Below are 25745 nucleotides of genomic sequence, written 5' to 3'. Positions count from 1 at the left end.
TTGGCGAACATTCTGCAGTGGGAGTAGCAGGAGGGCTACTTCTGCCATTTTGTTCGGTTTTCTTGGGAACTGTATGGTTAGAGTGTTGTCTTTAATCCGTGGTTCCTTTATAGGAGTCTTTTCAAGCTATGTGTCCCTTTTGTCGAGGTTAAAACTAGATAATACAACTGGTAAATCCATTTAACCAGGCACAAGGAACCAGGCACAGGACACTCCATGCCTTTGAATTGGAAAACTTGGAAACAAAAGACTAAAGACTGGCCCATTCATTCACTCAGGGTTAATACCAGGTCAGGAAAAAAAAAGCAGAGGGAGCTTTTTGGGGGGCTGCCAAAAAAATGCTACTTTCACAGTTGATTCCACATCTACATCATTTCTGGTTTAGAGCACTTCCCAACAAAGGAAGGGAAGCGACAGATACCACACGTGTGCCAACGTCTCAAATGCCTCTAAAGGGAAGCAGGTAAGGTATACGACCTAACTTCTTAGGTTTAAAGAAACCCAAATCGGGGCCTGTCTTCACACGCCTTTCCTGACCACAGAAGGTCAGGGAAGCATGGGAACCACGAGACAGTGGAGGGAACCATGCCGTTCCTCCTCCCATTGGCCCATGCTGCCTCTCATCCGGCAACAGTAATATCTACCGTCTTAACACCTCCAGTAAACTGATTTTTGTCACCCCATTCTGGGTTTGAAAAAACGAGAGCTGCTATAGGCACATTCAATCTCAAGGGTCACAACTGCTAGTGTTAGAGGGATGTTGCTACTTTATCCAAGAAAAGCAACCACCGTCAAGGTGAGAGGAACGAGCAGCACATTCCCTTTCCGCCCACTTCTACGGTAAAAACCCCAAATCAGCAGATTTCTCCACTGTTGAGAGTGAAGACTTTTCTCTAATGCTTGAAAACAACCGGCCCGTCCCACGCAGGCTCCCTGGGACGGTGGGAGCAGCTCTGCTCACTCAGTGGGTCCTGATGCAGGGAAGGGCCCTGGGGGAAGGGCGGGTAGCTGCCTGCAGCAAGGTCCAGAAAACCTCAGGATGGGAAAGGAGGGTTCAAGCTAGGGAGGAGTTAGTTAACCATAAGCTAACTCTAAGTTATAGTTAACCATAAGCTAACTCTAAGTTAGCTTATACACTGAACTATCCAACTCAGTGGCATCCACAATGGAATTCACAGAAGTCAATAATTATATAAAGAACGAGAAGAAAACTGACATTGAAGCCAACAAAAGACAGGAACAGAGACAGGCAAAACCTCCATGTTTTCTGGGCCGGCGGGACATATGTGAGCTAACGGCTTTGCTCTCATCCACATGCTGCCTCTTTTCTCGCTACTTGGAGGTGTTCATATACCCGTGGACATAAATAAGACAAGAAGGAAAGAATCAAATGCCAGCCTATATACAGTATCCAGACCTGAAACCTAACCTAAACATATCCAGATTCCTCTGATCTTGTTACTAATTTAAGACAAGAGAGTAGTTCTAAATAATGCCAAGCATCTCAGGGCCACCCATGGAAACCAGGCTACTTTATCAGCAGCTCAAGGCACTATTTATAAAAAGCAAAACCAACCAAACAAAGCCACCCAAAACAACCCAAAGCCGAAATGCCATCCTGGAAAATGCACAAGAATCTGAGGTCGAGGACATTTTCTACCCTGCTGGTCTCAGGCCAAGTGTAAGATGCTACTGACAGAGTGAACTTCAGACGGCTGGGGGAGGTTGGTGGGGGGGGGTGTGACCCCGGCACTAGAGACCTGCTGGGTGTGTGTGGCCAGGAAGTGGGGGCTGCGGAGCAGCTCACTCAAAAGGACCCTTCTCCTCTGTCCCCGGCTCCTGCTGCTCGAGTGTCCTTTCTTGTCAAACCAGCCCCGAGAGCAGCCCGAGCTCTGCCACGTCATGTCATTCACTAATTTATTCATCCATTTAGCAAATATTTATTGAACTCCTCTGAAGGGTCAGGCCCTGGGGATACACACACGAATGGGACACACATGGCCTCTACCTTCATCTGAAGCTTTCTCTAAGTCTCTCTGGCAGGTTGTTGGCTTGAGTTTTCACCCTGGTTAAAAGGCAGATGTTGGGGGCAAAACTGTGCTTTGTGTTCAGTAAGTGGAGTTTTTCAATCCAGGCTGATGCCCGCTGCTTGGAAGGAGCAGGCCCCTGCCCCGGCCTGGGCTGGATGTGTGGGGAGAAGCATGGTGGGAAATTAATTTTCATCTGCTTCACGGTTTGCTTGGGACTAACCCAACCTAGGACAGAGCCCCCATCTTGGCTCAATCCACAGACAGCCCTTGTTAGAGGGTGTCTCGGGGTGGGGGACTAGAGAGGCTCTATTTATTCAGGGTCTATAGAAAATCCCATGACAGTTTCAGCAAGGACTTGCCGTTCTCTCTTAGTGTGAATAGAGAACGCTCTTCACCTCCATCTGCGTCCCCAGCACAGGTCTGCTGGTAGTGCTGGGAGGAATGAAACTGCAAAAAAAGTCTGGGGCAAGTGGGTATCTAGAAGATGGAAAAGGCCCAGATAAGTTCTAATCTGGATGATCTCTGCGTACTGGATGATGATGTGCCCTCAGAGTGGAGCAAGTTTTAGTCTAAATCATGCCAATTCTGTGCTCAACCGTTTACAGGCTAAATGGATCCTTTTAGTCTGTCATAAGTTCATGCACTTGGAAGGACCAATAATGTAGACTTAAACATGCCATAAACTTAAAGGAAACGAGGGTCCAGGGCGTGAGGAGAAATGAGCTATTACTCCTCTGGCAGGGAAAGGCCATTGTATTTCATGTATGATTTGACCATGCTTCAGGAAAGCCATTTTGGCTTTAAATGGCACATTTCTTTCTGCTTTATTAGGCTTCCTGAAGGGTTATTTTACCCCCAGGTACTTTCTTACACTGAGTAGTATTTCAGTTGTGTTGCACAAACCCAGAGGTCTTGCAGAGATCTCAGGAATACTTGGTATGTCACTAACGGTCAACAACCAGCAGACTGTGGTTCTGGAATCCTGAGATGCACACTCGGATCTGTGATGGATGTTTATAAGTCTCGGGATGTGTCTTCAATCATTGCAGAAATGCCTGAGCACGTGGCTGTTGGTTGTGCAACGTGAGACGTGACTGACAGTGTCTCTTAAGATGGACATTTGTGCCATTATTTATTATTGTTCTGGTAACATTTACTATTTCGGAGTGCTTGTTGTTCTGTTCTAAGAAATAACAATTTGAGTATGGATTTTTTTCAAAGTAAGTAGCCTAAACCTCCTTTCCCTGAGTTTTGGAGCAAGGCAGCATCTGGGAACATATGGCTACAGCTTCCTGAAAAATAAACTGTCCTTTCTTATTTTGTTAAAATGCATTCTTTATCCCTAGTGAAACCAAGATGAGATTAGTTCATGGAATTTTATTTCCTTGGGACTTATCTACATGGGGACATGAATCTCATTAGAGCCTCTGAAGGCAAGGGCTAACAGGATGCAGACCGCCTTGCACATGGATGTGATCCCCACTCAACAGTTCTCACCTAGGAACTGCATATGCTCGGTTGTGATACTATCTGCATCCAGGCTGGTTTCAACCTCTTTAGTATTTAGGTATTTTAAATTAGTTATTCATCAGTGAAATCAAATATTTTTATTTGCATTATAGTGCTTCAGATCTGTCACTGCTCATGCGCCACACGGCATGTGGGATCTTAGTTGCCCAACCAGGGATCGAACCCATGCCCCCTGCAGTGGAAGCACGGACTCTTAACCACTGGACCACCAGGGAAGTCCCCCTGGCAGGTCTTTAAAATAATTCCTCTATAAAATCCCCAGCAACTCTGTCAGTCAAAGCCATGCAGTTACCTTTGGCTTCCTTAAGGGATTCAACCCTTATTCCAGGGGAAACAGACCAAGTTTTCAAAAAGCAAAACTGTTTTCGACGGGAAACAGACCAAGTTTTCAAAAAGCAAAACTGTTTTCGACTCCTTAATTGCTCATGAAAGCACAATTATTACCAACAGAAAAGATATTTTCTAACTGTCACTAAGGACTTGTCCTCAGTGTTCTGTGATATCTGCAGCTGAAAGTCTCCAGGTGTCATGGGGAGGGCCAGGGCCAGGGCTGGGCTTAGACTCACAATGCATCCTCTTGGCACCCAATGCTCTTTTTTTTTTTTTTTTTTAAAGAAGATGTTGGGGGTAGGAGTTTATTAATTAATTTATTTATTTTTGCTGTGTTGCATCTTCGTTTCTGTGCGAGGGCTTTCTCTAGTTATGGCAAGCAGGGGCCATTCTTCATCACAGTGTGCGGGCCTCTCACTATGGCGGCCTCTCTTGTTGCGGAGCATAGGCTCCAGACACGCAGGCTCAGTAGTTGTGGCTCACGGGCCCAGTTGCTCTGCGCCGTGTGGGATCCTCCCAGACCAGGGCTCGAACCCGTTTCCCCTGCATTAGCAGGCAGATTCTCAACTACTGCGCCACCAGGGAAGCCCCACCCAATGTTCTTGATTATGAAGTTGGGCTCTCTTCTCCCTTAGAGATCCACTGAGAAGTACCTCAAGAGAATATGCTCAAAAATTTGCTTCAGTATAATTCTTGGGGGCATGGCAGTGGCCGCACCATGTCATATGAGCTTCATAGCAGGCTTCAAGCCCTCTTTCTTCAGGGTCCAGGGACAGGAAGGCTGAAAACCATCTGTGCTACGTGATGACCTGGAATTCAGAGACCCAAGAGGGCCTGAAAGGGACATTTGTCTTCTGGAGCAGTTAACACTTGACTCCAACAAAGGCCTCCCTCCTAAGACAGCACAAAGAGTTCTACTCTGGAAGGCATAACGAATGGTCTGAGTTCAAACATGGCATCACCGTGGTTAATGGTTTCCTCACCTGTAAAACGAGGGTTTGGGTATATTCAACAACCTTCCGAACCCCTTCCAGTTCTCATTTGTGTGACTCTGTAATTTTATTCTACATAGAATTATACCCTAGCAGACCATGGTAGAGCAAAACTGTAACATAACAGTACGAAAGAGGGTATTTATGACAGTTAACCATGGCCAAACAATACAAAGGCTACCAGAAGTGAGGCGAGAAGGCGACTTCTCATGACTCCTTTACTGCAGAGATCTAAAAGATCCAGGAGAAATCTGGCAGGGATCTAAAAGATCCAGGAGAAGTCTTGCCTTGTGAGATGTTCAACTTTCACATAATAAGGGTCTTAGCGGTAGGTGAATTAGGGCTATCTCCATGACTGGTATAACGATCCCACTCCTCCGCCCTGGGCAGCAGTAATAGTTTGTTCTTTGCCTTCAGGTGTATGTTTGGGAGCCTCTTGGAGGGTGAGGCATGTGCACAAAAACTAGAAGCACATAAATCAGGCACAAAGTGACTAAGCAACCATGGCCTGAGTGACCACTTTGGGAGAGCATCTAATTGTTTCACAGGAAGTGTCTGACGGTGTCCCTGTTCCTGACAGTGAGCCATCTGGATTCACTTCTCCTTCAAGGGTTAATTTATGTTGCCCTTCAAATGGGTTTTTTTCAACTTTCCATCTATAGTCTTAGCACTCAGAAGAATGCTAATCCTACTGAGAGGACTTTGAGATACTTGGTTCCTAGGCTTTAGGAAACAAAGGCTGAGAGTTATGTATGACCAGCTTAGGAGAGACCTTTTGAAAGTAAGAAGTACAAACTAGATCAGGGATGACACAATAATGATAGAAGGACTCAGCCTGGAACTTCCCTAGTGGTGCAGTGGTTAAGAATCCGCCTGCCAATGCAGGGGACACAGGTTCAAGACCTGGTCCAGGAAGATCCCACATGTCCCGGAGCAACTAAGCCCGTGCACCACAACTACTGAGCCTGTCCTCTAGAGCCCACGCACCACAACTACTGAGGCTGCACTCTGGAGTCTGCGAGCCACAACTACTGAAGCCTGCACACCTAGAGCCCGTGCTCCACAACAAGAGAAGCTACCACAATGAGAAGGCTGTGCACCACCACGATGAGTAGCCCCCACTTGCCACAGCTAGAGAAAGCCCGCGCACAGCAACGAAGACCCAACGCAGCCATAAATAAATAAATGAATGAATGAATGAATTTATATTAAAAAAAAAAAAAAAAAGGACTCAGCCTGGACCAGAGCCACTGCCTAAGGGCAACCAGGTCCTTAATGAGTGGAACTGGTAACTAATAGCAAACCCCACTTTATCTTCTGTGTGGTTTGTTGTATGTACACATGAGTGGCAAATTGTGTAAGGTCTTCACTTATCAAAGAGTGTGATTTCAACCACTCCCAAGAAATCCTTTTGTTGTCTTCATACAGACCCTGCGTTAAAAAACAACAAAAAACAAAAAGACAAAAACACACAGACAAACCAAACAACTTTCAGGGGTTGTTATAAATAGATTTGAACACAGGTGACCATAAAAGACAAGATTCTGATGCCCAGAGTGGGAAAATTCAGGCTAGCAGCACCCACCTGCCCCACCCTTGAATACACAGAACACAGACAGCACTGGGTGTGCTAACACTATACACACTTGCATAGGGGCACTAAAGAACAGTATATTAAGCAAAGAGTGTTTTGTTGGTGGTATTTGTTTTATTTTCAGTGATGATTTACTGTCCAACCTTCTGAAAAGACAGTTTTAACTGAAAACACATCCATCTTATTTCTTTTGGAAATCTCTATCAAAAAGATACATGGGGGCTTCCCTGGTGGCGCAGTGGTTGGGAGTCCGCCTGCCAATGCAGGGGAAAAGGGTTCGTGCCCTGGTCCAGGAAGATCCCTCATGCCGCGGAGCGGCTGGGCCCGTGAGCCATGGCCACTGAGCCTGCGCGTCCAGAGCCTGTGCTTCTTAGCAGGAGAGGCCACAACAGTGAGAGGCCCGCGTACCACACACACAAAAAAAGATAAATGGAGTTGATGATTACAGTTGTATTTCCATTAGCTAACCAAAATGACGAGCTGAGGAAATTATCCAGTTTGGGTAAAGGTAAGAGGATAGTTATCCTTTCAAATCTAAAATGTCCACACTGCCAATTTCACCAGGTCATTGGGCAGCCTTCTGATTCACCTGAAGCCAGGTAAACATGGCGCAGGGTTGGCTCATCTGTCGTTCTCACATTCCTATAGTATTAAAAAAAGGGAGTGGGAAGAGGTTTTCTTTTGCTGCTCTGGAATTGGAAGAACACCAAGATCCAGCCCAGGTCATTTTCCCTTTTTCCCCAAATGTATTTCTGGTTGGTTTATTTTTTAAATTTATTTTAGGTAAAATGAGAATAGCAAAACCACGTGAAGATTAAGCATGAAATGGAAACTGTGATGTCTTCGGCTTCACACATAGCAGCACCAATGTGCTTGTGTAATACAGTAACGAAAGCACTGCTAGCTGAACTTCGGTGACTTCTTTTGATCCCTTGAAATCTGTTTATTCCCTTGAACTGGAATAATTCCTGTGGCTTTGTTTGTTTATTAGCAATTGTTTTTCAAACTTTGGAAAAATGTAGCCAAAAAAAAGAAAGAAAGAAAAGCAAGTGATAAAACAGGAACAGCATTCCTCTGCCTGCTATTTACAAGACACTAAAATGAATTAAAATTTACTCTAATAATCTCCAAGAATCTCAAAGTGCCATTTCATATGTTTAAAGATATTATCAGTGTGATAGAAATTTATGGGGAACTGGATTATGGTGTTGTAAACCAAGGCTTCTTTTGACCGAGTCATGAACTTGTGTTCCTGAATGAAACAAAATATTCAAAAGACAGGATGGAGCCACATATTGATTTAAAGTGGGACTAAGGATGGGGCTGTATAAACTGAATGAAAATTAGCTACCACTGCACAGGGCTTTCAACCAGGTGGACCCATTCATTCATGGCCACATGGCAGGCAGACATAGAAGAGAGTCATGGATTGCAACAGTGGAGACTTCTGGTCTACCTTCACATCTGCATCTCTCTTTCATCCCATCCCATCCTGTTCTCCTGGCTACCTCTGCTGGGCTTCTGAACCTTTGACTTTGCCCTCCTCTCTGGCTCCCTGCTTGCCCCTTGGACTGGCATGGGACAGTGGCCTGGCGCTCAGTGCTCTCTAGGACTGGCTTGCAACCCTCTTTGGTTCATTTTTCTCTTGTCTCTTTGGGTAATCACTTCCCCACTCAGGGCTGGGCTCTAGACCCCAAGTTCAGCTTTAGCCATCTGTCCAGTACCCTGAGCAGACTGACCCCAGACCCCCCTGAGATGACTGGACAATGTGAGTTAACAGTGGGCACCTTATATTAAGGTGCCTGTACTCCCCAGGCTGCCCTTCCTGTGACGGGACCACAATTACCTGAGGGGGTGTCCATCCAAACCCCATTTCAAAGGCATTCCTTGTGATGTCTCCAGGGACCTAAAGTATGAAAAAGCTCAGAGACGGAAAGGTGTCTAGAAGTCTTAGTCAGAAATGGAGTGTGTTAGGCAGGGTTCCCCAGAAAAACAGAACCAATAGAATGCATAGGAATTGGTTCATGCAATTGTGGAGGCTGAGAAGCCCCAAGAGCTGCGGTTGGCAAGCTGGAGACCCAGGAATGCTGATGGTGTAGCTTCAGTCTGAGTCTTAAGGCCTGAGAACCAGGATAATGGTCACTGAGACACTAATAAAAGGTCAGCACAGTGCCTGGCCCCTGATAGGATTACAGCAAATGTCAGTCTCTTCCTCTAACTCCATAAGAATCAAGTCTTATTAAAGTCTGAGAAACAGAAACATTCATATCATACATGTAATCCACCTGTGTTTTCAATAAATAAATAATACATCACATACTGCACTTCCTTTAGCAGTCTTTCTTTTCAATCACTATCTTGTACTAAAAACTCCTGTAGTTCACAAACAGAAAAAAAAAAAGACGTCAGATTTTGAACGTGGAAAGGAATGAATGCAGGATTAAACTTGAATTATTCATAGCTGTCTCAAAGTTGAAACTCTCCAAGGAATTCAAGTATTGCCAAATATCAAGAAAAAGAAAAAAACGGGGAAAGCAAAAAAGAAGGAAATAGATTTAAGCTTATGTAAGTCGAATTTCAGAGACACGAAATAGGTCTAAACTCATTAGTGTGTATGGGGCTCCTTAGGAAATAATTTTGCTACAACTTATTTCACACTAAAACAGGGGTTGAAATGCCTGACTCAGAAAGGACTGTGTTCCATAATTATGACCAGCTTATTAACCTTAGACAAAGTCAGTGCTTTTTCACAACTGAAAGAATATTATCTGGGTATTCTGCATGCAGACAAATGTTTTAGGCTCTAAAAGAAATGTCTCCTTCTCTCCAAAATGCAAGCATTCCTATAAAGAGTGTTGATGAGTTGCTTTACTTATGATTCTGTAGGTATTTATTTACTACCAGAATCCGTCTATTATACCATGGGCACACTTAACATAGCAATACTGGAACATGTTAGCATTGTGGAATCTCACTAATTTGATCCTATAGGTATTTATTAATTACCTCCTATAAGTAGAGGACTCCTCCCTGTTGATGCAGTTATATCTACATTTATACACATAACCACACATATCTGAATAGGCTTCACCTAACTGATTTGGAGTTGCATGGGATTTACTAGGCATGGGCACACAAAAGAAGCAGGAAAGATCATCTCTGTGTCAGTGAGCTCACAAGCTGACTGAGGCCTGTGGTGGGAGAAAAATGTGGGCAAAACTGGCCTCAAATCCTGGCTCTGCCAATTATTAGCTGTGTGATCTGGAACAAGTTACTTAATTTCTCTGAACTTCAGATCTCACCTCGGTAAGTCAGGGTTAATAATACCCTCCCTGTAGCATTATTCTGAGGATTAAGTGAAATTATGCGTAAAGTGCCAAGCACGTGGTAGACGCTTTTCTTCTTACATAAATCCTAGAAACAAATGTTTCCTGCAGGTGGTTTGGTGCCCTTCTGGTTTGTTAAGTGATGCCGCATGTGCATAAAATACTGAGCTTGGAAAACCAAGCTGGCTAAAAATTAAAGCTTAGGACTCCTGCTTCCAGGAGGATGAAGTGGACACACTTTCTCCCATCTCTCCTGTTAAGTATAACTAAAACCCTGGACATTAGATTTAAAACAAATTTAAGAAGACTCTGATAGGTGGAGAAAAGAAGGCAGACTAGCTAGGGATCTCAGGACCCATGGAACAACACGGTGGTGAGTTGTTCTCCTTTCTTTTTGTTTCACGTGCCCCATAGTTAGAATTGAAGCCAGCAACTCTAACCAAAGTTAGAGACACCAAAGGGCACAGATGAAAAAGGTCCCAACAAGAGCCTGCCCTCTCAAGGAAAGGGGCAGTCTAGCAAGACTGCAGACATTTAAATAATAAAAGCTGTGCTCCAGCCAAATGCCACACACACAAAGATGGTGGCCCTACCTCTCCCCATGCAAGCCAAGCCCAGGTGGGGAGCCTAGACTTCCCCACCATGAGGTGCCCCAGCACCCCTCTGGAGTGGTGTCAGAGAATGCCCACTGGAGAATCAGGACTCTCACCATTGCCTAGTGATAACAAGGCCACCCCACTGTGGGGTCAGAGGAGACCACGGAGAGAGCTGGAACTTTCACCCCTGCCCAGGATTGATGCTTAGTGATGAGCTATGAGGATAATGAACAAAATGTCACCCATCAAGTGTCAATGGAGGCTGAGTGGGGGACCTGGATTTCTGCCCCCACTTAAGCAATGAGGTGGTGCCCACCCCTGCCCTGCTGAAGTCCTGTCAGAGAGAGCCAGCTTAAAACGGATTTCAGTAAGACCCAGAGTCTCATAAAATAATATGAAAATATCCCAGTTTCATTTGAAATCACTGTCATACCAAGAAGCTGAAAAATCTCAAACTCAATAATAAAAGGACAATCGATAGATGCCAACACCCAGAAGACACAGTTTAGGATTCCCTGCCAAGAATTTTAAAGCAGTCATGAAAACTTGCTTCAATGGGCAATTATGAATGTTTCAAACAAATGAAAAAGATAGAAAACCTCAGAAAGGAAATGGAAAGTCTCAGCGAAGAAACAGATGACCTAAAAAAAAAAAAAAAAAAATCAAATGGAAATTAAAAAAAAAAAAAAAGAATACAGTAACCAAAATAAAAAGCTGATTGGAAGGGCTCAACAGCAGAATGGAGGGAACAGAGGAAAGAACCAGTGAACTGGAAAGTAGAATAGTATTTTATCTGGACAACAAAAAGAAAATAGATTGAAAACAAGATGAGCCTCAGGGACCTGTGGGCCCAAAACAAAACAAAACAAAACAAATCTAACACTCATGTCATCCGAGTTTTGAAAGGAGAGAAGAGAGAGGAGGTGGAAGAGGACTTGAAGAAATAATAGCTGTGAAAACTTCTCAAATTTGGCAAGAGACATAAACCTACAGATTCAGAAGCTGAAGGAGCCCCAAACAGGGTAAAGCCAAAGAAATTCATGCCAAGACACATCATAATTAAACTTCTGAAAGCTAAAGACAGAGAAAAAAAATTGAAGGCAGCAAGGGAGAAACATTTTACTTGTGGGGGAAAAACAATTCAAACAACAGTGGCTTTCTCATCAGAAAAATTGGAAGTGGAAACAATATTTTTCAAATGTGGAAAAAAACACACAAACAAATAAAACAACTAACCCAGAATCCTATATCTAGCAAAAATATCCTTCAGGAATAAAGGGGGAAATGAAGACATTCTTAGAGGATGGAAAACTAAGATGAGTTGTAGCTAGCAGACCTACTCAGAAAGAATAACTAAATAATTTTCCAAACAGAAAAATAAACAGAAGAGACCTGGAATGTCAAAAAAGGAAAAAAGAATATAGTAAACAAAAATATATGTAAGTGCAATCAATTTTTCTCTTCCTCTTGAGTTGTCTAAACTATGTTTGATGGTGAAGCAAAAATTTTTGACAACGGTGCAGAAGCCACGCAGTGGAGGAAAGACAGCATTTTCAACAAATGGTGCTGGAGTATCCACAGACAATTCTCACACTTGTATGAAATTTAACTCAAAATGGATCACAGACTTAAATATAAAACATAAAACTTTTAGGAAAAAATTAGAAGAACATCTTTAGGATCACCAGATAGGCAAAAAGTTCTTAGATTTGACACCAAAACCACAATACATAAAAGGAAAAATTGATAAGTTGAACTTCATCTAAATTAAAAGCTTTGCCTCTGGAAAAATGTCTTGTTAAAGGATTGAAAAGACAAGTTACAGGGTGGAAGAAAATATTTGCATACCATATCTCCAACAAGGAACTAATAGCGAATATAAAGAACTTGCAAAAACTCAACAGCAGAAAAGTGAATGACCCAATTAGAACATGGGTGAAAGACATGAAGAGACATTTCACCGAAGAAGACAGATGGCAAATAATCACATGAAAAGATGTCCAACATCATTAGTCATTAGAGTAATATAAACTAAAACCACAATTATATACCACAACACACCTATCAGAATAGCTAAAGTAAAAAACAGTGACATCTCCAAATGCTGGTGACGATGTGGAGAAAGTAGACCACTCATACACTACGGTGGGAATGTAAAATGGTACAGCCACTGGAAAACAGTTCGGCAGTTTCTTAAACAATGAAACATCCGACTACTACATGCAATGGCACTCCTGGGCATTTATCCCAGAGAAAGGAAGACTTGGGTTCATACAAAAATCTGTATACAAATGTTTATAGCAGCTTTATTCACAAGAGCCCCAAACTGAAGACAACCCAGACGTCCTTCAATGGATGAATGGTGAAACAAATTGTGACGTATCCATCTCATGGAATACTACTCACCCATAAAAAGGAATGAAGTACTGATATATGCAACAATCTTTTTTTAATTGAAAAAAAATATTATTTTTATTTTTTAAATCAATTATAGTTGATTTACAACATTTCAGGTATACAGCAAAGTGATTCAGTTATATATATATATTCTTTTTTTTAGATTCTTCTTCATTATAGGTTATTATAAGATATTGAATACAGTTTCCCGTACTATACAGTAGGTCCTTGTTGGTTATCTATTTTATATGTAGTAGTGTGTATTTGCTAATCCAAATTCCCAGTTTATCCCCTCCCCTTTCCCCTTTGGTAACCATAAGTTTATTTTCTATGTCTATGAGTCTATTTCATTTGTATCATTTTTTTTAAGATTCCACATATAAGTGATATCATATAATATTTCTTTCTTTGTCTGTCTTACTTCACTTAGTTTGATAATCTCTAGATCCATCCATGTTGCTGCAAATGGCATTAGTTCATTCTCTTCTACGGCTGAGTAGTATTCCACTGTATACATATGCCACATCTTCTAAATTTACCCATTCATCTGCCGATGGACATTTAAGTTGCTTCCATGTCTTGGCTATTATAAATATTGTTGCTATGAACATTGGGGTACATGTATCTTTTCAAACTAGAGTTTTTGTCTTTTCCATATATGTGCCCAGGAGCGGGATTGTTGGGTCATATGTTAATTCTATTTTTAGTTTTTTAAGGAACCTCCATACTGTTCTCCACAGTAGCTGTACCAACTTACATTCCCCTCAACAGTATAGGAAGGTTCCCTTTTCTCCACACCCTCTCCAGCATTTATTATTTGTAAACTTTTTTTTTTTTTTTTTTTTTTTTTTGCAGTATGCGGGCCTCTCACTGTCGCGGCCTCTCCCGTTGCGGAGCACAGGCTCCGGACGCACAGGCTCATTGGCCATGGCTCACGGGCCCAGCCGCTCTGCGGCATGTGGGATCTTCCCGGACCGGGGCACGAACCTGTGTCCCCTGCATCGGCAGGCGGACTCTCAACCACTGCGCCACCAGTGAAGCCCTATTTGTAGACTTTTTGATGATGGCCATTCAGACGGGTGTGAGGTGATAACCTCACTGTAGTTTTGATTTGCATTACATGCAACAATCTTGATGAAGCTCCAGGGAATTATGCTCATGGTGGGGAAAAAGGGTATACATTGTATAATTCTGTTTATATAACATCCTTGAAATGAAAAATCATAGAAATGGACAGCAGATTAGTGGTTGGTGGGGATTAAGGAGAAGGTGGAGGGGAGGGAAGTTGGTGTATCTATCTATATAAGAGAAATGTGGGAACCTGTGATAATGGACATTTTCTGTATCTTGACTCTACCGATGCCAACACTCCGCTTGTGCTATTGTACTATAGTTCTGCAAGGTGTTACCATTGGGGGAAACTGGGGAAAGTGTACAGAGAATCACTTTCTATTACTTCTTACAACTGCATGTGAATTTACAATACTATAAAATTTAATGCTCCAGAGACGACTTGCAAACTGGTAAAGAAAGTAAGCCAAAGCAAAACAAAACAAGCAAACAAAAACCAAACTCTTATGCAAACATGATCTTTAAAGATAAAAGAGTCCTTACTTATCAACTTGTCTGATTTCTTAATCTGAAGTTGGCAAATGGAGGCCCAGAGGTGGACTGATTTGCTCAAGGACAGACCTGGGACTCTGACCACCAGTCTTGGTCCCAGACACTGAGCCTGTGGGCCACAGTGAACACATGTAATGTCTGTGTAGTTAAGAGGGGATGCAGGAGCTGTTTCCTCATCTGAGCACAGACTACTTCACTTGAATTATTTCACTGCTTTTCTGCACCTAATAAAGCTACTGTCACAAAGACAAGGGAGTAGCCTTGATTTTAAAGGTTGAGTTCAAAATGCATTTGTGCAAGCTTGGAATGAAGCCATTACTTGTGATCATTCCTCTAGAATTACATACATTGTTCAATTCAAGGTGAGAACAATAAACATTTGCATGAGGTTTTACAGTTCATTAACACCTATATACTCCTTATTTCACTGGATCATAGCAACAACTCTATGTGGCCTAGGAATTATTGCCATCTCCAATTTTTAGATGAGGCAACTAAGGTGCCATAAAGCTATATAACCAACCCAAAGTTAAAAACTAGCAAATGCAGAATGAGGGCGCCGACCTAGATTTTCTATCTTCAGTTACTGCTGCCTGTCCCTCGCATCTGTTGTGTTCTCCCAGATCTAGGGACAAGATATACGTTAATCCTTACAAAGCTAACCCCATCCTGGATGGAAATTCCACTCTCCAGACCCGAAGTTAGGCTTCATTCCTTACCATCCTGGCTCCAGACCTTCTCTGCACCATCCAGTCATTCTACACAACAACATGCTCTTATTTTTGTGGCTAATTGAATTATAATTATTTGTTCAACTCTCTTATACTAATCTTCGTATCTTCTATAATAGATACCCATTGACGCGACTCATTTGTAAAAGTTGCCTTTCTTGTCTTGTTTGTACACTGGTCTGTCTTATCTGATGACCTCTTTGAAATTTAAAAGCTTTTGGATTTAGACTCTAGAAGTTTCTACAAGGCACTGGCAAGCAGGTTATGTGTCACCACAGAAAAGGAACTGGCTCTTCAGGAACTAAGGGAAAGAGAATAAATAGCAGAGCTTTTCTGGCTACATGTGCAATAACATGGAGATTTATTCAGTTGCCTGTCACAGTGACATATGAACCTAATTACATTGTAATTCATGTCTGTCTTTCTTCAACTACTCAATACTCCGGTGTTGAATATGTTAGGCTTATAGTAAGCTGGAATGAAGAAAAATAAATAAGAAGCGATAGTCAATAGCACTAGTTCCTGGTCAGGCTACTGAATTTCACTGCCCTCAAATGAGTTATCATTACACTAGTAGATGTGGGTGAGATATTTATGGGGTAGAGAGATGACATTTAAACCTTTTTCTGGATTATCCAGTTCTTATTTTCTTCTTAAAGAAACATAAATATCTAACAGACCAAAATTCAAACCTGACCTGTTATGGTGTTGACCCACAAAAAAGTCAATCTGGGAATTGTTTCATCAAAAAGCAAAAGCCAACTGAAAATAGTAAAGGCCAGCCAGGAATGTAGAGTGAAGTACTTATCACATGCTGGCTATGGTAGGTGACTGAAACATGAAACAGGACTGGGTTTTAGGAGATTTGGAAGAAAGGAAAAAAAGAAAAATGAATCCACTCAGAGGTTGAAAAGAGAGTAAAGGAAGAGTGACCGCCATGATATCTATGAGCTGTGAGTCTCTCTAACTACTCCCTCAATATTTTTAGTAAATGTCTTATTATGATATCCTAGAGAAATTCCACCACTCACTTTAAGTGTCTTCTGTGCCTCCTTTCCAGTAGGGAATGGCTTTCCTTACGAGTAGGGAGGTAACGAAGCTTTGGGACTCTTCCCCGCCCAGCTGTGCCCCCTCACACAGCAGGAACACTGTTCACAGGCTTCTCTTTCAGAGAGGGTCATGGGAAGCTCCAGCTCTAGGGAAGATCAAGTTCTGATACGTCTCTGTACTCAAAGTTTTTTAAACTAAGAATAACATTAAAGTTAGAAGACCTGTCTCACCCTGCATTCTCGACAGCATGAGATGACGTTTGGCTAATCAGGGGGAGGTAGAAAAGGAAGGAGGGAGGGAAAAGGCATTCCAGGTAGGGGGTCCAGCAGGTGCAAGGGCATGGATGTGAGGGAGAGTGTGCCAGGTTTAAAGAACGGCAGGAGCTAGGTTCATTCATTTCACACGTACTGTTGAGCACCCGGGCCAGACATTATTCTAAGGGTTACAGTGACCAACACAGACAAAGCCCCTGCTCCCATGAACCTGCCTCTCAGCTGGGCGTAAAGGGGTGGGGAAAAGACGTAAAATAAACAAGTAAAGGAACATGAAATATATACAATGGAATACTACTCAGCCATAAGAAAGAATGAAATAATGTCATTTTGCAGGAACATGGATGGACCTAGAGATTATCATACTAAGTGAAGTAAGCCAAACAGAGAAAGACAAGTATCACATGATATCACTTATACGTGGAATCTAAAAGGAAAAAAAAAGACACAAAGGAACTTATTTCCAAAACAGAAAGAGACTCACAGACACAGAAAACAAACTTACGATTACCAAAGGGGAAAGGAGGTGGGGGAAGGATAAATTAGGAGGTTGGGAGTAACATATACACACTACTATGTATAAAATAGATAACCAACAAGGACCTACTGTATAGCACAGGGAACTATACTCAATATTATGTAATAACCTATAAGGGAAAAGAATCTGAAAAAGAATATGTCAATATATACAGAGATATATATATATATATATATATATATATATATATATATATATATATATATATGACTGAATGGTTGTGTTATACACCTGAAACTTACATGATACTGTAAATCAACTATACTTCAATAAAAAATTTTTTTAAAAGGAACATGAAAATATCAGATAGTGATCAGCACTATGCAGAGAATCCAAGTGGCTGCTTTGAGCTTGGGTCCTCAAGGAAGTGATTATTAAGAGGAGATTATTAAGTGATTATTATCAAGGTGATTATTAAGTGGAGATTGAATGACAAGAAACCAGCCATACCAAGAACACTGGGGAGAAGGTATAGCTAATGCAAAGGTCCCAACACAAGAAGGAGCTTGAAAAGAGAAAGAGGGTCAGGGTGGCAGTGGCGAAGGAATGGGGAGCTAGGAAACATGTCCTCAGCTCCAGTCAACGTTCAGACACGCTGCTCACATCTAAATGGAAAAGGGGAGGTGTTTCTTAATGCTGTTTCACTTATTCCCTAGTCTCTCTGTGACACCTATAGATGTATGTGAGATATTGGCTCTACCCAAATATTCACCGACACAGGTTCAAACCCAGATTCCAAACCCCTGCCTTGTCCTTCTCGCCATCAGCCTGGCTCCCCTTCCCCAGAGCATAACCACAGATGAGCCACATTCCCAGGGCCACTGTCAACATGTCAATCAAGTGACATGAGCAGAGTCTTGCCCTACCCTCTGGCTAGGAGGAGATGATGGTAGGAAGAAAACATGGTGGAGGTGCTGAAATGGTAGAGCCAAGTTCAGTACTATCAGCCTCAGAAGCATGATTAACAGAGGAGAGATTTCACTCCTAAGGCCTGTTGCTGTCAGCAAGTTCCAAGAAACATTGGTCATTGCTATAGCAACTGATTTCACATGCATCAGCAGAAATCGTAACAGTATTAGTTCCTCCTGGAGACAAGTTGAAACTGCCTACAATTAGTGTTCCCCATTTCCTCTAATGGTGCTGGCACTGCCCTGATCTTTTTGCCTTTCTCTAACCACTTTGGGTTACTCAGTTTTCTGAGGCCTCCCATTTTTCTCCTTGAAGAGGATGGTGCCACCCTAGACAATTAGGCCGTTTATGTGCTGTTCCGAGCCTTCCAAAGCCAAGGAACCTGGGGTTGGGGAGTGGGGATCAGAGAGGGAGAAATCACAGTATTCAGAGTTTAAAGTTCTGGGCTTGGGCACCAGCTCTACCAGTTAGCTGTCTGACCCACAGAAGCACTTTACTTAACCTCTCTGTACTTCTGTTTCCTCATCAGAAAAATGGCGCCATTAGTATTACCTCTCTCATGAGATCAGCATGTAGAACAAAGTAAAAAAATGGGTGTGAAAATACTTTGTAAGTAGAAGAGCCATGTAAGTACCAAGTATTTGCCTGAAGCAAAGGATCTTCTCTTCATTTTCGGAGATAAACATCCAAAATGATGATATGTATTTATTAAAAGTCCTTACCATATACTGATGAACCTAGTGGCAGGGCAAGAATAAAGATGCAGAAGTAGAGAATGGACTTGACAACACAGGGGGCGAAGGGGAAGCTGGGACGAAGTGAGAGAGTAGCATTGACATACATACACGACCAAATGTAAAATGGATAGCTAGGGGGAAGCTGCTGCATAGCACAGGGAGATCAGCTCGATGCTTTGTGACCACCTAGAGGGATGGTATAGGGAGGGTGGGAGGGAGGCTCAAGAGGGAGAGGGGATGGGGATATATGTATACATATAGCTGTTTCACTTTGTTGTACAGCAGAAACTAACACAACATTGTAAAGCAATTATACTCCAATAAAGATTAAAAAAAAAAAAGTCCTTACCATAGTCTGTAGCTTCCTTCCACCTCTATTACAGAATTCAAGGAAGCCATCAGTGAAAGTATGCAGCTAACCGAATTCTGGTTCTGCCTCTTCCACCATTAGTAGCTTTGGGATCTGGGACACTTAACCACTCAGAGCCTCAGCTTCCTCAACCACAAAGTGAAGATAATAATACCTAAGAGCTGATGCAGGGAACAGATAATACATCTCAATATTCTTTGGAAAATATCTAATACATTTAAGGATATACATTTGAATATCTGCATACAGGCATGCATATGTTTTAGATAATTATGAAGTCATAATTTGAATGTGAGATCAAAATTTTTCCATCAAAACATTTGCAGTCAGTAATCTTTATATAGAAAGAACTCTGAAATGAAGTGCGTTGAATATCTATCTTTTTAAGGCAGGCACAGAGTGAGATAGAAGTAATCTCCTTTGGGGCTTCCCTGGTGGCGCGGTGGTTAAGAATCCGCCTGCCAATGCAGGGGACACGGGTTTGATCCCTGGTCAGGGAAGATCCCACGTGCCGCAGAGCAACAAAGCCCATGCGCCACAACTACTGAGCCTGTGCTCTAGAGCCCGCGAGCCACAACTACTGAGCCTGCATGCCACAACCACTGAAACCCACATGCCTAGAGCCCGTGCTCTGCAACAAAAGAAGCCACCACTATAAGAAGGCTGTGCACTGCGACAAAGAGTAGCCCCCGCTCACCACAACTAGAGAAAGCCCACGCGCAGCAACAAAGACCCAACACAGCCAAAAGTAAATAAATAAATAAATGCATTTATTTAAAAAAAAAGAAAGAAATAATCTCCTTTTTGTAGATACAGTAAATGGTGGGGCAGGGGGGATTTTTGATCTGCCACCTGTGGTAGATTAAAGATGACCACAGATTCTTTGCTATTCCTCCCACTGACACGTGTAATTTATGTTCCTTCTTCTTGAGTCTGCAGGGTAGGATTGGGGGTGTCTCTGTGAAAACTTAACCATCAGAATATGGCAGAAAGGAAGCTGTCTGCCATGTCAATTTCCAAGCCTTAAGAGACTATGAGCTTTTACTCTGACTCTTGAAAGACTTGTTTTTGGAGCCCTGAGACACCACATAAGAAGTCTGACTACCCTGAGGCTGCCATTCTGTAAGGAAGCCCAAGCTGCTCACCAGGGGAGGTCATATGAGGAGAGAGAGTTGCCCAGCTGCCCCCAGGCCGCCTAGCTCTCAGCCATTCCCATCACCCCAGCTGAGACCCTACGATGGTGGTGCAGAGGTGAGCTATACCTGCTGCCCTGTCTAAAGTCCTGACTCACAGGATCAGAGATAGAAGAAGAAAAAGTTTAAGCCACAGAGTTTTACAGTGGTTTATTTTACAGTAATAGATAGCTAGTAAATCATCCAAACGTGAAATAACAAAATGTTTGATGACCATTTATGAAAGTGTGTCTCACCAAAATGAAATTTCAGCCCCAGAGTTGCTTCAATCTTAGAACAGGGAAACATTTTCCTATGGCTAGCTGCCAGCGGGTGTCTGAGAAATTATGGCAAACTGGAACGATTCCTCAGTATTTCCAAGTACACTGACAAGGGGAAAAGCCTCATTAAGTTTCGTCGAGCAACAAAATCTACGTAGGCTTAATCTCTTTTGCAAAAATACAACAGAAAGGGAAAAAAAGTCTAAAAATCTATAAACAGCCCTCAAAAAGTTTTTGGGTGAGGAGAGGGGGGTTCTTGATTCCCCCCTCCAGCTGTCCAATAGAGGTTAAACTCCTTATTGGATGATAACTTGAGGACTGTAGAAATACTGTACCAGGGGACTTCCCTGGTGGCGCAGTGGTTGAGAATCCGCCTGCCAATGCGGGGGACACGGGTTCAATCCCTGGTCTGGGAAGATCCCACATGTCATGGAGCAACTAAGCCCGTGCGCCACAACTACCGAGCCTGTGCTCTAGAGCCCGTGAGCCACAACTACTGAGCCCGCATGCCACAACTACTGAAGCCCACATGCCTAGAGCCCGTGCTCCACAACTAGAGAAGCCACCGCAATGCGAAGCCCGCGCACCGCAACAGAGTAGCCCCCGCTCGCCGCAACTAGAGAAAGCCCATGCACAGCAACGAAGACCCAACACAGCCAAATATAAATAAATTAAATAAATAAATTTATTTTTTAAAAAAAGAAATACTGTACCATGCATTCAAAATCATGTACCATTGAAGAGAAATTACTTCTAGAGCATACTTGGCAAATGATCATGCAACTCCACAAGAGGTAACTAAGAAAGATTCAGACAAATATGTTAAACTCATTTGTATTGTATGTATTTAAAATTTTCTGTATATTATTATGTTTTGACATCTTAAAAAAATCTTTCTGGCTGGAGAGGGACTGCTCCCTCCAGAAGCCAGACAATCCTTGGAAATGGCAAAGGACCCAGGCTGAAGCAGGTCTTTGACAAGCAAACTAATCCAGAGCCACACCTCCTCTGTCTGGTCCGTACACCCCAGGAGGCAATATTCCTCTGCCTTAGTCACCCCAGGCCAGGTACTACACAACTGAGAGCACCGTATGGTCCAAAGCCCTCCAAAATTATTAAACTAGCTAATCCTAAACCATTTATCCTGTCCTGCCTTGCCTTTCCCTGGGAAACCCCAGTAAAAACTGTGGCCCTATTTTACCATAACATGGACATTCTTAGAATATCATTCAAAGGGTTATGTGGTCAAAGACTTAGCTGAAATCAAGAGTAACTGCTGGGAATTCGGGTGGGTGAGGTTAGGCTAGTTTAGTGACCATGGAATTATGGAGGGGCTTTTCTCAGCTTACAAAGGAGAGAGGAGGTGAGAGAGAGCACAAGAGGAGAAACTCAACTGCTTCATTTCAAAATCCAGTTTCTCATGTAATCTAGCAGGGAAAAAGTTATGTAGCTTTATAAGCACCTACTTAAATTAATTCTTTTAAGTAAAATAGCTAAATGGCTGCATACAGAGCTTTAAATTGCACAGGGCTACATATCTTCTGAAAATGAAGCCTGTCTCTAATGCTGAGTTATGAAAGCCGCATATTAAGGTAATGAGCATATACTTTAATAGAAATACAAGATGAAATTGAACCTTCTTGCCTGGTGATATAAACCAAATATGTTTTATTAATATGGTAGAGAGCAGATGGTGAAAAATGTAGAAAGGTACGACTCACTTCTACCTTGAAAGGCTTTACTATTCTCTGCTATCAGCAGAAATCAGATTTCATATTTTCAAAACTTCTAAATATGGTGCCTTTATTTTTCTGAGAAAGGCTACCGTGAAAGCCAAAGAATTAAGGTCTTTTCTCCTTTTCCAGATCCTCTACCTTCACCATTGCTCATCTTCTTCCGGTAGGTCGATGAAGCAGGAGGCTAACATGAAGGACTCAAAGGAATGTAGGAGGAATCTGGAGGTGTAATTAAAAGAATTATATGTCTGCCTTTCTGTGCCTTTAATTTAGGAAGTCAGTGGCTTAAATCACCTACTTCACAGCATGAGTAAGGCACAGAAAGTCTGGGCTGTCGCCACATTTAAAAGGACTCTGCCACCCAGACTGCACACAAGCAGCACTTTCTTCACTTAAAATGTTGAAGTGATTCCCACCATTGCCTACGGATGGTCCTTTTATCTAGACATTCCTGCCATGAGGATCTTTCTATCAGCTTCTTCAAGTAGACTCCAAGCTGCCATTCAAGCATTTTCAATATCGCCAACTCATGTCCTAAATGAGGGGTCAAGAAAGGGTTTCATGCACTTGGGTCATGTCAGCTGGACTGGGGTTAAAAGCTCTCATTCATCATGTCAGATTCTGGACATCAAGTTGTAGGACAGGCCTTTCTGGTCAATTCAGTCAAATGACTGGTGGTTGAGCCACTGGACTACCGCCTCCCTCCCAGTCTCACTAGTTCTCCAGGTGATCTGGAAACCAGCTGTGGCCTGAACACAGCTGTGAGTACAAAGGCCTTTCAGACCACCATGCATGTCCAGCCCTGTCAGGTGAGCAAGTCGCCAGGCTACTGGCCTTTGTGTAGGCAGTAGACAAACCCACAGGAACACCTACGACTCGGTGTGACACTATGTTACTATACATAATGCTGTGTTATTTGCCAACAGCAGTTAGGTGGCTAATTTGGGCAGTTTTGTTTCTAAAAGTGGGAAATACGCAGTTTAGCAATGGCGGCCTCACAACTGTTCCCTTATTTCTGCTGGCCTCTCCCAGCGACAGAGCCAGATGATGTTCTCTTTCCCTAGATCTTCAGCTCAATTTCCTTATCCTCATCCCACTCCTACCTCGCTCAAAGTCAGGTGTTTGAGTATAATTTTTATGCCACCCTACTGACTGATTCACCTATGTGTTTGCTTAACACTGACTGAATATTTGCTAGGGGCCACACCGTGTGTTAAGAACAGGAGATAAATGAATACTCATGATAAGAAGGTTTCAACAAATGAGAAATATATCAGGTAAAAATGTGAACGTTCCCTGTATCTTTTCCAATTTTACTCCTTCCAATTGTATTCCTAGAATGTGCTGTAGATGGGTTTATCTATATCTTCTTTAGCTTTAAAAGTGCATTTATATGTGCACACACAATCTATGTATTATATTCTAAGCATATACACATGGGAGTGTTGGGGTGTATGCACGTTCACACACAATTTTATTTATTTATTTATTTATTTGCGGTACACGGGCCTCTCACTGTTGTGGCCTCTCCCGTTGCGAAGCACAGCCTCCGGACGCGCAGGCTCAGCGGCCATGGCTCACGGGCCCAGCCGCTCCGCGGCATGTGGGATCTTCCCGGACCGGGGCACGAACCCGTGTCCCCTGCATCGGCAGGCGGACTCTCAACCACTGCGCCACCAGGGAAGCCACACGCACAATTTTAGATACGATACTCATGAGGTTAAAAGTATAAATTATTGAAAATTATACTAAATGTTCTTTTAAAATTCCCACTCTGATCTTCTTGTTTATACACATTTTTCAGAGTTTGCAGAAAGAAGACACCACTGGACTCACAGCCAGCCAGCCCAGAGGCTTTTGCTCTGTAAATATTCTTCTCACTCCATTCATTCAAAAAATATTTGTTGGGCTTAGACCGTCTTCCAGACACTGTGCTAACTAGGAGCACAAAAATGAATTACCCTCAAGTCCAGAGTACACAGGATTAAAATGAATATATCTAATTTTTCCAAATAAAATTCTTACGTTTAAAGAAAATAACCTCAAAAACCCTTTTGATTATAAATATTTGTTTTACATCGCATAACGGACAAGTGTTATAATGACAGCTGTTCAACTGCTGGCCTTCCCAAGTAACAAGACAGGCTGACTCAGGATCAGTGCGTGTGAATGACTTTTCAGGAAACTTGAGAAACTGGGCAGCTGTCACACCATACGCACACTCACGGGCTGGCCTAATGACAGGACGGTTTGGGGTCGTTCTGATTTTCCCTTGTTGGTAATTATGGTCGCCTTAGTCAGACTGGGCGATGTGGCCCCCGGTTCAGGGGCAGTGGAAGAAGTGCCCAGGAGACAGTTATGCAGGTTGAGAGGCTGAGGAGTTCATTCGATTTCAAGCTTTAACGCCATCTTGTTCCTCTCGTCTTAGAAGAAGACGGTCTCTTGCTCCTGCCTCCAACTGGGAAGGAAAAGAAAGTGACTTTGGAATGTTCTATAGATAGGCTTTTATAGCTGCCCCCAAACTCCGTCTTAAGGACAGCATCTTCTAGTGAGAGAAAACATTATACAACAAATGTCCCTGATCATTTTTCTATGGAGAGTGAAAGCCCAGTTATAAATTACACTATTGAATACTTGAATCATGGCATGACCTACAAGTGACCTTCTGCCTTCATCGGTCCAGCCAGCCTGGACTCCCACATCACTGTCACCATAGACACTGTATCACAAGAGAAGACCGTATGGGACTTACGTAACCACAGGCCTGTCCCCACCCCAGCCCTCTGCTCACATGAATGCTAAGCAGTGTATAATTTAGACAGGGGGAGAGGCGATCATAGCTTTTGACCTCACACTGCTATGAAATTCCAGGCTTTTATGTGCAGGAAGCTCCATGTTGATCTTGGCGTCCCCATGGGTTAAAAATCCTGTTTAAATGTTGCAGCCTTAGAATAGTCTTTGAGGTTTTTCTATGTTGTTTTATAAAAGACTCTGCCTGATTATTTACAGATGCTGTCTCTGAGAAAGCTGAAAATAGTCTCACTACGAATGCTGAAATCTGGACCCAGGCTTCCGTAGTATTTTATGGTGAACAGTTCATGAGAGCTCAAGCCCAAGGCTCAACCAGCTTTTAAACGGGGTTTTCTGTCAGTGTCTCTAGAGTTGAGGTTTCTGTTGACCTGACCTCAGCCTGTCAAGGAGTCATTCGTCAGTGCTCTCATTCAGCAAGTATTTGTAGAGCCCTACTATGTGCCAGGCCTTGTGCCCGGGGCTGGGGACACGGAGATGAAAACCAAGGCTCTGCCTTTGAGGAGAGGAAGTCAGTCAACCAACAACTAGAACATGGTGTGACAAATGTTGTGACAGACAAGCAGGGTGCACTGGTCACCTCCCAGGGCACAGGGAGGCGGGGAAGTGAACAAGGAGGCCAGCTCAGATGCTCAAGCTCTCCTTCCCTCGCCCTCTAACTCCTACTAAACAAGGGCTGACAAGCAAGGTATGATTTCCTCATCTGTTTTTTCCTTCTTCAAA

At 42.8% G+C, this 25745-nt stretch overlaps 1 protein-coding gene across 1 annotated transcript in view; it reads right to left on the bottom strand.

The window, feature by feature from the left end:
* The window catches only part of COLEC12 (collectin subfamily member 12), a 194563-nt gene that overhangs the window by 89085 nt on the left and 79733 nt on the right, over positions 1–25745 (bottom strand). The window lies entirely within an intron of this gene.

Source organism: Mesoplodon bidens (assembly GCF_964165515.1).
Source record: "Mesoplodon bidens genome assembly, chromosome: 13".
NCBI classification, from domain to species: Eukaryota; Metazoa; Chordata; class Mammalia; order Artiodactyla; family Ziphiidae; genus Mesoplodon; species Mesoplodon bidens.
This window is presented reverse-complemented; position numbering and strand designations above follow the sequence as displayed.